The sequence below is a fragment of the Jatropha curcas genome, chromosome 6 (assembly GCF_041381405.1).
Source record: "Jatropha curcas cultivar XTBG-Jc1 chromosome 6, XTBG_Jcur_1.0, whole genome shotgun sequence".
NCBI lineage: Eukaryota > Viridiplantae > Streptophyta > Magnoliopsida > Malpighiales > Euphorbiaceae > Jatropha > Jatropha curcas.
Window position 1 is genome coordinate 4,407,965 of NC_143156.1, and position 12,531 is coordinate 4,420,495.

At 32.8% G+C, this 12,531-nt stretch overlaps 1 pseudogene; it reads left to right on the plus strand.

The window, feature by feature from the left end:
* Positions 1 to 8,367: 8,367 nt before the first annotated feature.
* Positions 8,368 to 10,800, plus strand: LOC149495331 (auxin-responsive protein SAUR64-like; annotated as a pseudogene).
* The last annotated feature ends 1,731 nt before the right edge of the window (positions 10,801 to 12,531 follow it).

The following is a 12,531-nucleotide window of genomic DNA, read 5'->3' on the forward strand; positions in this document are numbered from 1 at the left end:
CATCGTATAGTTCTAAAATATCACATATTTTATTAATAATTACTAACTGTTGTAATATTTTTCCCTAAAAAACAGAAGACATTCCAATTTCAAAATTTGTGATCTAATGTGTCGCGTGCTCACCTACTCGCCTTTTCTTTAAAGGGGTCGTTTCGACGATAGCAGCATCACTAAACGGTTGTTCTGTTATTTGTCATTTTTATAAATTTATTCCTCACTCGTTGGACGATAATTTTAGGCTACAAATTTATAATAGACATTCTGGATCCTTTTCTTTTAAAGGAGGAAGGCCTATTCAAGCCAAACAGCGTGTCGTTCAACTTCATCATGCTATGGTTTTCCGTATAAACTTAATAAACATCAAAGCATAAATTTTTTAGCATTTAACAACTAATATATGTGCACCATGCTGCGGTTGTATATTTTTTCAGAAATTTATTTTGTAATAATGGTTAGGATAATTATTTTTAAAAAAATATGCAGAGTGATTTATTCAACAACTACTTGGCATAAAGTGTTTACTAAACAAATGAGCATGAAATTCAACAATCAATTTTGCTTGGTTCATACAAATGAGGTGAGAGGTGATATTTATAGGCATTTCCACCTCTTCAATGTACGACTATAATTTACTTACAAAAATGTACGGTGGAGATTACATGGAGCATTTTAGAGTACGTGAGATACTTTATTAAAATATCTTGTGGGTGGAAATATTCTAGAATGTCCTAAGTATTTACACATCATGTGGGCTTGGGTCATCCATCTTTGGGCTTGGGTTTCCACCTTTGGGCTTGAAACTTGCCAAGTATTTAACTTATTGTGGTAGCCCATTTTGGTGGTTGTCTTTTCTTAATTAATCGGTGATATTTTAATACTCTCCCGCAACGATTAATTTCTCTTTTTTCATCATTCCCAACTGTTGGCGAAAATCTTCATATTTATTTACGTTTAAACTTTTTATAAAGATATCGGCTGGCTGATCCTCCGTCTTGATATATTTCATTTTAATCTCTCCTTGTAGAACCTTCTCTCTGATAAAGTGATAGTGAACCTCCACGTGTTTTGTTCTCGCATGAAATACCGGATTCTCAGCCATTTGTATAGCCGAATGACTATCACAATTCAATGGAATCAGATAGTCGATGGATTGATGCAGATCGTTCATAAGATGTGACAACCAAACACTTTCCTGAGCTGCTGTTGCTACTGCCCGATACTCAGCTTCTGTTGTGGAAAGTGACACTGTAGGTTGTCTCTTGCTGCACCAAGAGATTACTCTTGAACCAAGACTAAATGCATAGCCTGTTGTCGAGCGTCGAGTGTCGTGATCTCCTGCATAATCAGCATCGCAATATCTTTCCAACTTGATAATTTCACCTCTCTTGTATAAGATCCCATAATCGATTGTACTTTTGACATATCTCAATATTCTTCGAACTGCTTCCAAGTGAGCTTTCTTAGGCTTCTGCATAAACCGGCTGACTACTCCAACTGCAAAAGAAATGTCAGGCCTTGTCATAGTGAGATAGATTAGGCTTCCCACTAGTTGTTTATACATAGTAGCATCTTCGAGATCATTCCCTTCATGAGCACACAGCTTGACATTAGCATCCATTGGAGTAGATATCAGCTTGCATTTCATCATTCCAAACCTCTTCAGCAGATCTCTTGCATACTTTTGTTGTCCGAGTACAAACCTTCCTTGGGTTCTTCTATCTCCAATCCAAGGAAATGCCTGAGCTTTCCTAGCTCTTTCATCTTGAAACGAGTAGCCAAATTCTCTCGGATGAGTTGAATCTCTTTGATGTTGTCGCTAGTGACTATTAAATTATCAACGTATACTAGCACTATAGCTAGTCTTCCATCCTGATCTTTCACAAACAAACTGGAGTCTGCTAGTGTCATAACATATCCATTCTTGACAAGAAATTCTGCAATCTTGCAATACCAAGCCCTTGGTGCTTGTTTTAGACCATAGAGAGCTTTCCTTAGCTTGCGCACATAGTTAGGATTTTCACTACTTCTGAACCCTGGTGGTTGCTCCATGTAGATTTCACGATCAACTTCACCATGTAAGAATGCGTTCTTCACATCCATCTGCCACCAAGGCCATGACTTACTAGCTGCTAAAGCTAGTAATACACGCACAGTAGTGATCTTGGCAACTGGACTAAATGTCTCATCATAGTCCAAGCCATACTGTTGAGAAAATCCAAGAGCAACCAATATTGCTTTGTATTGCTCAATTGATCCATCCGGGCGAGTTTTGATTTTGTAGACCCATTTGCAAGAGATGAGTTTCACATCTCTTGGTTTTAGCACTAATTCCCATGTTTGATTTTGCTCCAGAGCAGCAATTTCTTCTTCCATCGCAGTAGTCCACTCCATCTTCTTTGATGCTTCTTCATAAGTTGTTGGCTCATTTATCTCTGCTATAGCAGCATTTGCATATTTTGGATTAGGCCTTCTTTCTCAACCTGATCGCGGAAGTAGAGCATAATCTGGATCTTGTTCTTCTTGCCTTGGCTGCTGTTGTTCGTATGCACCTATCTTCCACGGGCTCTTCGATTTCTCTTGAACTTTGGATGACTCTGCTTGACCTTTTTTTGGGATGAACTCTCCCTCTCTTTTTAGCAAAGAGAGCTTTCTCATCATCCTTCAAAGCTACTTTAGACATTTTTTCGTCCAAAGTCTCTTCATTGGACAAGATATTCTCTAACTCGTCTAAGGTTGGTTGTGTATCCCAACCACGAGTAGCAGTCACAAGACCCTTAAATTCAGGTCTTAGACCATGGATGATGATCCTCCTCATCCTTGTCTCATTAATCTTGTTGTCTGGATCTAATTTCGAATTCTCCTCACATAAAGATTTTACTTTAGAAAAGTATTGACTTACAGTGAGGTTATGTTGCGAGATTGAGAACAACTCGTTTTCAAGCCGGTACAGTTTTGCTTCATTCTTCTTAGCAAAAGTAGACTTGAGGATGTCCCACGCTTCCTTTGGTGTTTTAGCCAACTTGATCCGTTGCATCTGCTCATCTTCTACTGCAACCGTCAGCACATACATCGCCTTCCCACATTTTGTCTTCCACTCTTTCAGAGCTTTCGCATCCCCAACTGGTGGTGTAGTATTATCTCCTCCTACTATATCTCATAAGTCTTGACCTATGAAATAATATCTCATACGGGTGCTCCAGTTCCCATAATTGTTGCTATTTAGCTTCTCGATGCTATTAGCAACTCCAGAAAAATTCGTCATAAGGTACTGGTGTTCCTGACACTAAGCAATGCACAACGATCCTTGACCAATCACGATCACAATCTTGCTTGTGAATCTTATTGTTGCTTGAACAACAATTCCCGACTGTTAATTCCAGTAGAGTATACAATACCCTACACTTGTAAATGAACACCAAAAAATACCACGGCTACAACAACTACCACCATAACGAGGCTCTGATACCACATGTTGGATATCAGTGCAGTGATAAACTCTAAGATTGATTAATGGTTTATAACACCAATAATAACGAGAAAGGCAATCAAAATAATACTAACACAAAACACCAAATAAAATAGTATTAATAAGAAGCAAACTTTCACAAAACTTAAGGAAAGAATTACTTACTTGGTTTTTGCTTGGTTCATACAAATGAGGTGAGGGGTGGTATTTATAGGCATTTCTACATCCTCAATGTACGGCTATGATTTACTTACAAAAATATACGGTGGAGATTACATGGAGCATTCTAGAGTAGGTGAGATATTTTATTAAAATATCTTGTGGGTGGGAGTATTCTAGAATATCCTAGGTATTTACACACCATGTGGGCTTGGGTCATCCATCTTTGGGCTTGGGTTTCCACCTTTGGGCTTGAAGCTTGCCAAGTATTTAACTTATTGTAGTAGCTCATTTTGGTGATTGTCTTTTCTTAATTAATCGGTGATATTTTAATAAATCCGGCTCTTTTCCTATATGGCCAACTTGCGCTGCCAACTGAACCCCAATCCATAGGTTATGAAGCAACTCTTTAACTAGGTCATAATGAGACAAAATATAGTAAATAGATGCGCTGTTTGTATAAAAAAATGCATTCTTCTTATGTCATATATCCTCAAGAACTTCTTGCAGTAAGATAAAAAAATAAAAAAAAAAATTCTGACTTTTAAATTTTCGATCTTAACAAACACTTAAAAAACTCCTCATGGAACTATGACATTGACAAATTTTCAAGACTCGTGCATCTAGTTTTGGGCATATTAGTTGCTTGATGTTTTAGTCTTCATCAAAATTTATGTTTTGCAAAAGGACAAAGCAATGCAATCATCAAACATAATTTGATGTTGGTTATGTAACTTTTACTTCCATTACTTCTCTCTTTTAAGTACCTATATTTTGTCCTAATGCATCATTATCAACCTGTTTCCCAATCTCTAATATTAAGTGTTAAAATCCCATCATTGTGGTCCTCTGTCCTGATTATGATCCAAAAAATTCAAAATTTTGCCATTGGTAACTGAAAATGGTTAGTTTTTCATTGTCACTAATGTTGTTGCCAAAAACTAGAGATACCCTTTTTGATGTGATTGATGTTTATTAATGATCATGTATTGGAAAAACCGATTGGATTTACTGTTTCCCCGAGAAAAAAAAAATTAATTAATTAATTAAATGAAGCTTCTCCCATGATAAGAATTCACCTAACATAAATAACTATGTCCAACAACAGTGCATAGTTTCAGATAGTAATCCCAATTACAATTGGATGCTGTTTGGTTTGTATTTATATTATATTTCAGACTTTATATAATTACAGATAAATCATTTTCTGTTTTTTATGTTTTATTTTTTTATTCATTGAGAGGTTCAATGGATCAAAATAATATGATAAATTATAAAATAGAGGCATGGTCTTTCTCTTAGCTCACCAAATTGATAAAAACTATTGTAGTCGAGTAGAGTCAAATTTAAGACCTCTCATTCCTCAAAATCAATCTGATTATGTCTAATTTACGATGATCATTTTATTTCTTCAATGAGATGAAAATAATAATAGTAAAATAAAAATATAATTTATTATCACATGATTATTGATATTTATGGAATATATTATGTCCTTGTATATGGTCTCCAATTTAATTTTTTTTTTATTTTAATCATCAAGTATTCGAAACTCATTTACTCGATTAATTCGAATTTGCGTTGAGCAAGCCTATAAAGAGAATAAAATACTTCCTACCGAGTGTTTGCAGAGACCGTCATCCCATCTCACCCCTCAAGACATTTCACTTTGATTTTTAATGTCTTTCTTAACATTTTGTCCAGTAAATTAAAAAAAATAATAATATTAAAGACAAAAATAAAATTTAGTACTAGCAGATATGGTTATTCCAAGTCAATTTAGAAAATAATAAAAAAACTGAATCTTTTTTTATTCTTCTTTTCTGATCCAGACAAAAGTCCTAGTAAAACTTGGTGGCTTGGTTTCATCTGCATGTGAGTTGGTTCCCAGGACAATTCTGTATCTTTCTTCTTTTCCACATTCACCAATTCACTAGAAATTACCGACAGCGCATTTTGATTGGAGGTTGATAATATTTAACATATATCACTTGTTTTTCATTTCAAGCTTAGATTATTTTCTTCGGTGTATGGTTCTGTCGTGTACGTGCAGGTTCTTCGGTTCAGATAGCCTAATCAGGCTGAGTCAAGGTGCATTAATGTTAAGCACAATATCCGAAGCTATATTATATATATATATATATATATATATATATATATATATATATATATAACAGTGATTTTCGCAAGTGTACGAAATCGCAATTAAGCACATTCAGTTGAACTGTCTAATCTCTTTCTTGTTATAGATCATTTACATATTTGGTGTAGTCATTTTCTTTTATTTGCTAAGCTTAAGGCTTGTTGTCTACTTGTTTTTCATTCAATGTTTTGATCTTGCTAATATGGTACATTCTGTACATGAAAAGCCAGAGGAAGCTTCTGATGAATTGAATCATGACTAGTTGCTCCTTGTTATGTACTTGTTTTTATCAAATAGAAAGCTATAATTGCTAGTCTAGGGCTATCAATTTTGTTTTTATCAAAGAGAAAGCTATAATTCCTTGTTTTTATGCAATCTTCTGCTTCTGCACAATTTGAAAGGCCTTAATGCCAAAAAAATTCAACATTGTTTGAAAAATTATAATCATATCCAAACCTTCAAAAATAGACTTTTCTTTTTTTTTTTTAACTCCAACCTTCAAAAATTAATTGCAATTCTACAAATTTGGTTAAAATTGAAATGAAATGCAACATCTTCAATGGGCTCTCACTAGTTTCATTATTTCTTAAAATGATCTCAAATGTAAATTTTTTGAGAACTCATTAATTCTTCATATGTTGGAACTGTTTGCATCTTTTTATATGCTTTCTTGTTTTCATCCAAGGTGAATCTTCTGCTGAATCATAAACAACCTAACTTTGTTAGATTCTTTTTTGGTTCTTTTTATGCGTTGCAATGTAACATTGTTTTAGAAGGACATTAAATCTTACTATAACTAATACTTATGGCAATAAAATACACATTCATTTCAATGCTGCTGTAACAGTTTTTCTTGTCAGCTATTTCTTTCATGTATTTAACTAGATTTACGTTTGTATTATGTTTGTGAATCTTTTAGATTCATGTTTATTTACTTAGTTTCCATCACCTGAAGTGCTAGCTTCGCAAAATGACGACAATCTTGTTGGTTATATGTAACAATTCCTCTATCCATAAATATAAGTCGTTTAAGGTTGTTGCACAGTGATTAAGAAAGTAATTAATTCTCTTAAATTATAACAAAATGCTCAATAATTTGATTAAATTACACTTTAGAAAATTATAGAGATAGTTATTTTATTTAATACAAATAAGGATAAATCTTATTAATTACTCTTAGATATTATCTTTGTAGACAAAACAATTATCCTAGAACAATTTATGTTTGTGGATAGAGAACAATTTATGCATTTGTTCTATTCTGTAGAATAGATACACTAATAAGTTAAATACTGAGACTCAGGGATCTATGACCTGTTAACAAAATTGATAAGAAGTAATACAAAAACTAACAATTGAAAGCCAGCTAATTAATTAATATACATGATGTTTTTCCATAGAAAATCTCAACACCAAGATGATTAATTAAGATATATAAGAGTATGTAAAGTAACACAAACTGTCTGCAGCCTTCCACTGGACTATAAGCATTTCTTCTTATCCTTCCATCTTTTTCTGGGTTAAAATTAAAAAGCATGATCAGCACAAGAAGACTGAACAAAATTGCAAGCAAGTGGCTGCACATAGCAGGCAGTAGAAGGCACAGATTTCGCTTACAAAAACCAATTGCAAGTGGAATACTTATAACAGTTCCAAGGCATCATTATGGCTAGTAAAGGTCATTTTGTTGTCTACTCAAAGAGATGAGAAACGTTTCGCATTACCATTAACATATCTGAACACATTATGAGGTTTTTTCGGGAGAGTCGGCATGTGAGGTTTTTTCGGCATTCAAGGTTTTTTCGGGAGAGTCTGAACACATTAATATCACGTAATGCATTTCATAGTTTTTATTTATTTATTTATTTATAACACCTTTTGTTTTGACAAAAGTAATGCATATGTAAGTTGGATTCCCAATTTTCTTAAGCTGTGTTTTTTATCTCTCGATTTCTATTTTCTTGCTTATAAACATTAATATATAAACAAAATTACTTATAGAAATATAATTAAATAATTTGCCCTTAACAATAATAATAACATCTATATGTTTAGATATATAAACCTTTATGACCCTATACAACAACTATAATCTAAAATACTAATACAGTTATAAAATCTAAAAGTGCCACCAACTTCAAACAAAGTGATTAAACCATTAGCCCATAATTTCTTTTTCATGTTATTAAACAACATTAATATTATTTACTTTGAAACAATCAATTACTTCATGTTCTTTTATGCATTCTTGTTGCAACCTCAGAAATTTTATTGGCGTTCATTCAAAGCACTAGCCTTGCAAAATGACGCTATACTGTTGTTTATGTAACTTTTTCAACTGCATTGTTTTGTTAACTAATTTGAAATTAACCTGAGAGACTTTGGTATGTATGATTACTAATAAAAATGTCAAAAACTACAAAACCAACTCTTTGCACAAAACCAGCTAATTCAATGCTTTTGCATAGAAAATGTCATAAAGAAAATGAAATTTCTCAAGATATATAAGAGCGCACAACCCACTTCCATTTATGTACTTGTCTAAGCATTTCTTTGAAACCCTCATCTTCTTCTTCTAGAGTAAAAATAAGAACTGACCATGATCAGCACCAGAAGACTCAAGAAAATTGCCAGGAAGTGGCAGAGCGTAGCTGAAATTAGGAGGAGAAAAATTTCATTCCCAAAACCCAATTGGAATGAGACTAAATCCAATTCCAAGGCATCGTTAGTAAAGGCCATTTTGTTGTCTACTCTAGTGACTGGAAGCGATTTGTACTATCTTTGACATATCTCAACACTTACGTTTTCCAAGAGCTCTTTAGGATTTCAGAAGAAGAATTTGGACTACCAAGTGAAGGCCCTATTAGAATTGCATGTGATTCACTCTTGATAGAGTACATACTCTCAATACAAACTGGTTTAGATAAAGGATTAGAGAAGGCTTTGCTTAAGTCTCTAGTAAACAGATCTAGCTTATCATTTGCTTCTCTTCATTTAGGACATACCATTAGGCAAGAATTACTAGTTTATGGGTATTAAAGTTTCTTCTTCTTCTTTTTTAATCTAGGTTTTGTATATTTTCCATACTGCAATTGAATTGATAATTCTTTGAATAATCTAGAATTGCACAATTCAAAATCCTTAAGCATGTAAGAGAAGAAAGTAGCAATTTGATTAGTAGCTAGCCCAGTGGTCTAAGCAGTATTTCTTGCTCATCACCTACAACTAGGCAGCAATTACTAGTCTCTGGCTATTTTGTAAGTATCCATAATGCCACTGATAATTTTTTAGGGCATAATTGAACCAAATGAATAAAAACCAGCATCTTGCAACTTGTAAGAAATGTTAACAAGTTAAACCAACACATGGGTGCTCCAACGACGACAATCAGAACACTTGTCGTTTAAAATGGAGCATCAAAATCAATTAGTTGAAGGCATTCACAAAAAAGTTGTGTGTAACACATTGTCTCAAATACAATAACCAGAAAAGCTCAATTTGTATTTGTTAGAGTTTGTTCATTTCAGAAAGTTAAACATAAGACATTCCTATTTCAAAATTTGTGGTCTGATGTGTGGCGTGCTCACCTACTCACCTTTTCTTTCATGGGGTCGTTTCGATGATAGCGGCATAACTAAACGGAATTTATTCCTCACTCGTTGGAAGATAATTTTAGACTACAAATTTATAATATGCAACCTGGATCCTTTTCGTTTAAAGGAGAAAGACCTATTCAAGCCAAACGGCATGTCGTTCAACCTCATCATGCTATGGTTTTCTGTATAAACTTAATAAATATCAAATCATAAATTTTTTAGCATTTAACAACTAATATATCTGCACCATGCTGCGATTGTATATTTTTTTAGAAATTTATTTTGTAATAATAGTTAGGATAATTATTTTTAAAAAAATATATGCAAAATGATTTATTCAACAAAAACTACTTGGCATAAAGTGTTTACTAAACAAATGAGCATGAAATTCAACAAGCAATTTTTTTTTTTGTTTGCTTCATATTCCTTCCATCTATAGATGTGATTCTTTGTCTGAAATTCAGTAAGATGCATTTACAATTTATCCTTTTTTTTTCAATATAAGTATAATTTATTACAAATGATAGAATTTAATTTAGTTATATTAGTTTGTGCTTTATCTATAATTTATATGTAGAAGAAACCTTATATTGGGATAATTGATCGGAGTTAATTAACTTGTCCTTGAACAAAAAGACAATAATATAAGAATGAAATTCTGGTTTTCAGCCATCAGGAAATTACAGCACACAAATAACTAACCATATATATATATATGATTTTTCATTGACAATAACAACATAAAGAAAGCAAAATAATTTGGAGTTTCTCAAACCTTTTCAATATATACGTAGCCATTCCCTTCCACTACTCACTCACCAAGCACAAGCTCAAGGCCCTGAATAATAATCATGATAGCTCATCAGAATAGCAAGAAAGTGGCAAAAGAATGCAGTCATGAAGAGAAAAACTATTTCTTTTCAAAATTCAAATAGCAGGAAAACTGATACAGACTATTCTCTTACATCATTCAATAGGATAGGAAACTTTGTTGTCTACACCATCGATGATCGGGGGTTTGTTCTTCCCATATCATATCTCAGTTCTAAGATTTTCATAGAGCTATTAAAGCTGTAACAAGAAGCATTTGGACTACCAAGCGAAGGGCCTATAAAATTGTCGTGTGATGGTATCTTCATGGAGTATGTAGTCTCAATCATCCAAAAAGGTATAGGCAAAGACATGGAGAAAGCTTTAGTACTTACTTCCATGGCAATTAGTTGTTGCTCGATGTCAACTAATTTCCATCAAGAACATACAGGGCAACAATTTCTTGTTTGTATATAATCCCCACATAACTGTTGTGTACTTGTGTCGCATCTTTTGAACAATTTTTATAGATTCTTTATACTGTTGTTAAAATTTATTCTTTTTTTCAGATTTACATTCTCATATCTTCTGCTGGTGAACTGCTTGACAGCAGGATAAAGATATGACATTTCATCTAGCAATCATAATAACCACATAGATATACCATATGTCAAACAAAAAAATTATTAACTCTTTACCTAATTTAGTGCAACATATGGTGTCGATCATTTTGAAGCTTCAGGAATCTTGGCATGTCTGCAAGAAATAAAGAATATTCTTGATGATAGCAATCAGAAGATATTGAGATTCTTTGAAGCACATAGATTAGTTAGGTCTATCAATGGAAGATATACAATAATCGGAGAGAGAAATAAGTAAATTTTGATGGAACAATCCAAAAGCAAAAAAGTGTTAAAGTTACAGCTACAGCTATTGATGCAAGTAGTGTTGACAATTTTTGGAGGTATTTTGTTAAAGTCATTTAGATTTTGTTGTATTTTGTTGAAATCAAGAGGTAGGTGAACTACCTTGCTTTTAGGTAGGTTCGGTGAACAACCTTCCTTGACTTATGGAAGGTTGGTGAACAAACTTTAGACTAGCTCTACTATAAATATTTACTTTATACTGTAATGGAATTAATAAGAAATTGATTGTTTCTTCACACTCACAAAATCTGCAGCTTTTTCTTTTTCTGCAGAATTTCCTTCTCTTCCTTAATTTTCTGCTCTTCTAAACCAACAAAAAGAAAGTAAAAAGAAAAAAAAAAAACTTTGTATTGCATGGTGGGATACGGTAAAATTACAAAAAATTATATAATATAAAGTGTAAATATGTGTATAAAATTACAAAAAGTAAAAAAATAAATACAGAAATGAATCAAAGTACAAAAATGAATTGCAGAATTTGTATTCAAATTACACAAAGTCAATAAATAGATACAGAAAACAAATTAATAAACAGAAAAAAAGAAGAGGTGAACAAAAATTAAGAAACAAATACTGCCTTGAAAATTATACAATTTAGCCCTAACTATTTACATAAAATTACAATTTTGTCCTTGGCATGATATGTTTCAGGTGTATGAGTGTGCGACACTTAGCTACTAGTGCTAAAACTAAAATATTTAACATCATATAATTATCTGATACTCAATCAGTCTTGAATTGTGGAATCTCTTTTCTTGGAGGATGCGAGCGTACTCATTTGTTATAACTGTATCCAACTACCTAAGCTTTTTTTTCCTTTTTTTTTTTTTATAAAACCACCGGACTCTAACCGCTTAATCCAGCTTATTGCTTAATGCAGTTAAGATTTTTCGCCACTCTCTAATGGGAATCGAATCTGAAAGCTCTTCCCATATAGTCAACCTGAGTCAAAACCCGTGGGTTATGAAGCAACTCTTTAACTAGGTCATAACGAGACAAAATATGGTAAATAGATGCATTGTTTTGTATAACAAAAATGCATTCTTCTTATTTCATATATCCTCAAGAACTTGTAGAAACAAAAAAAAAAAAACTTCTGACATATAAATTTTCGATCTTAACAAACACTTAAAAAATTCCTCATGGAACTATAACGTTGACAAATTTCCAAGACTGTTGCATCTTGTTTTGGTCATATTATTTGTTTTGATTATTTTGTTTTCATCAAAATTTATGTCTTGCAAAAGGACATAGCAATGCAATTTTGTTGGTTATGTGACTTTTACTTCCATTACATCTCTCTTTTTAAGTACCAGTATTTTGTCCTAATGCATCATTATCAAAATGTTTCCCAATCTCTAAAATTAAGTGTTAAAATCCCATCATTGAGGTCCTCTGTCCTGATTATGATCCAAAAAATTCAAAATTTTG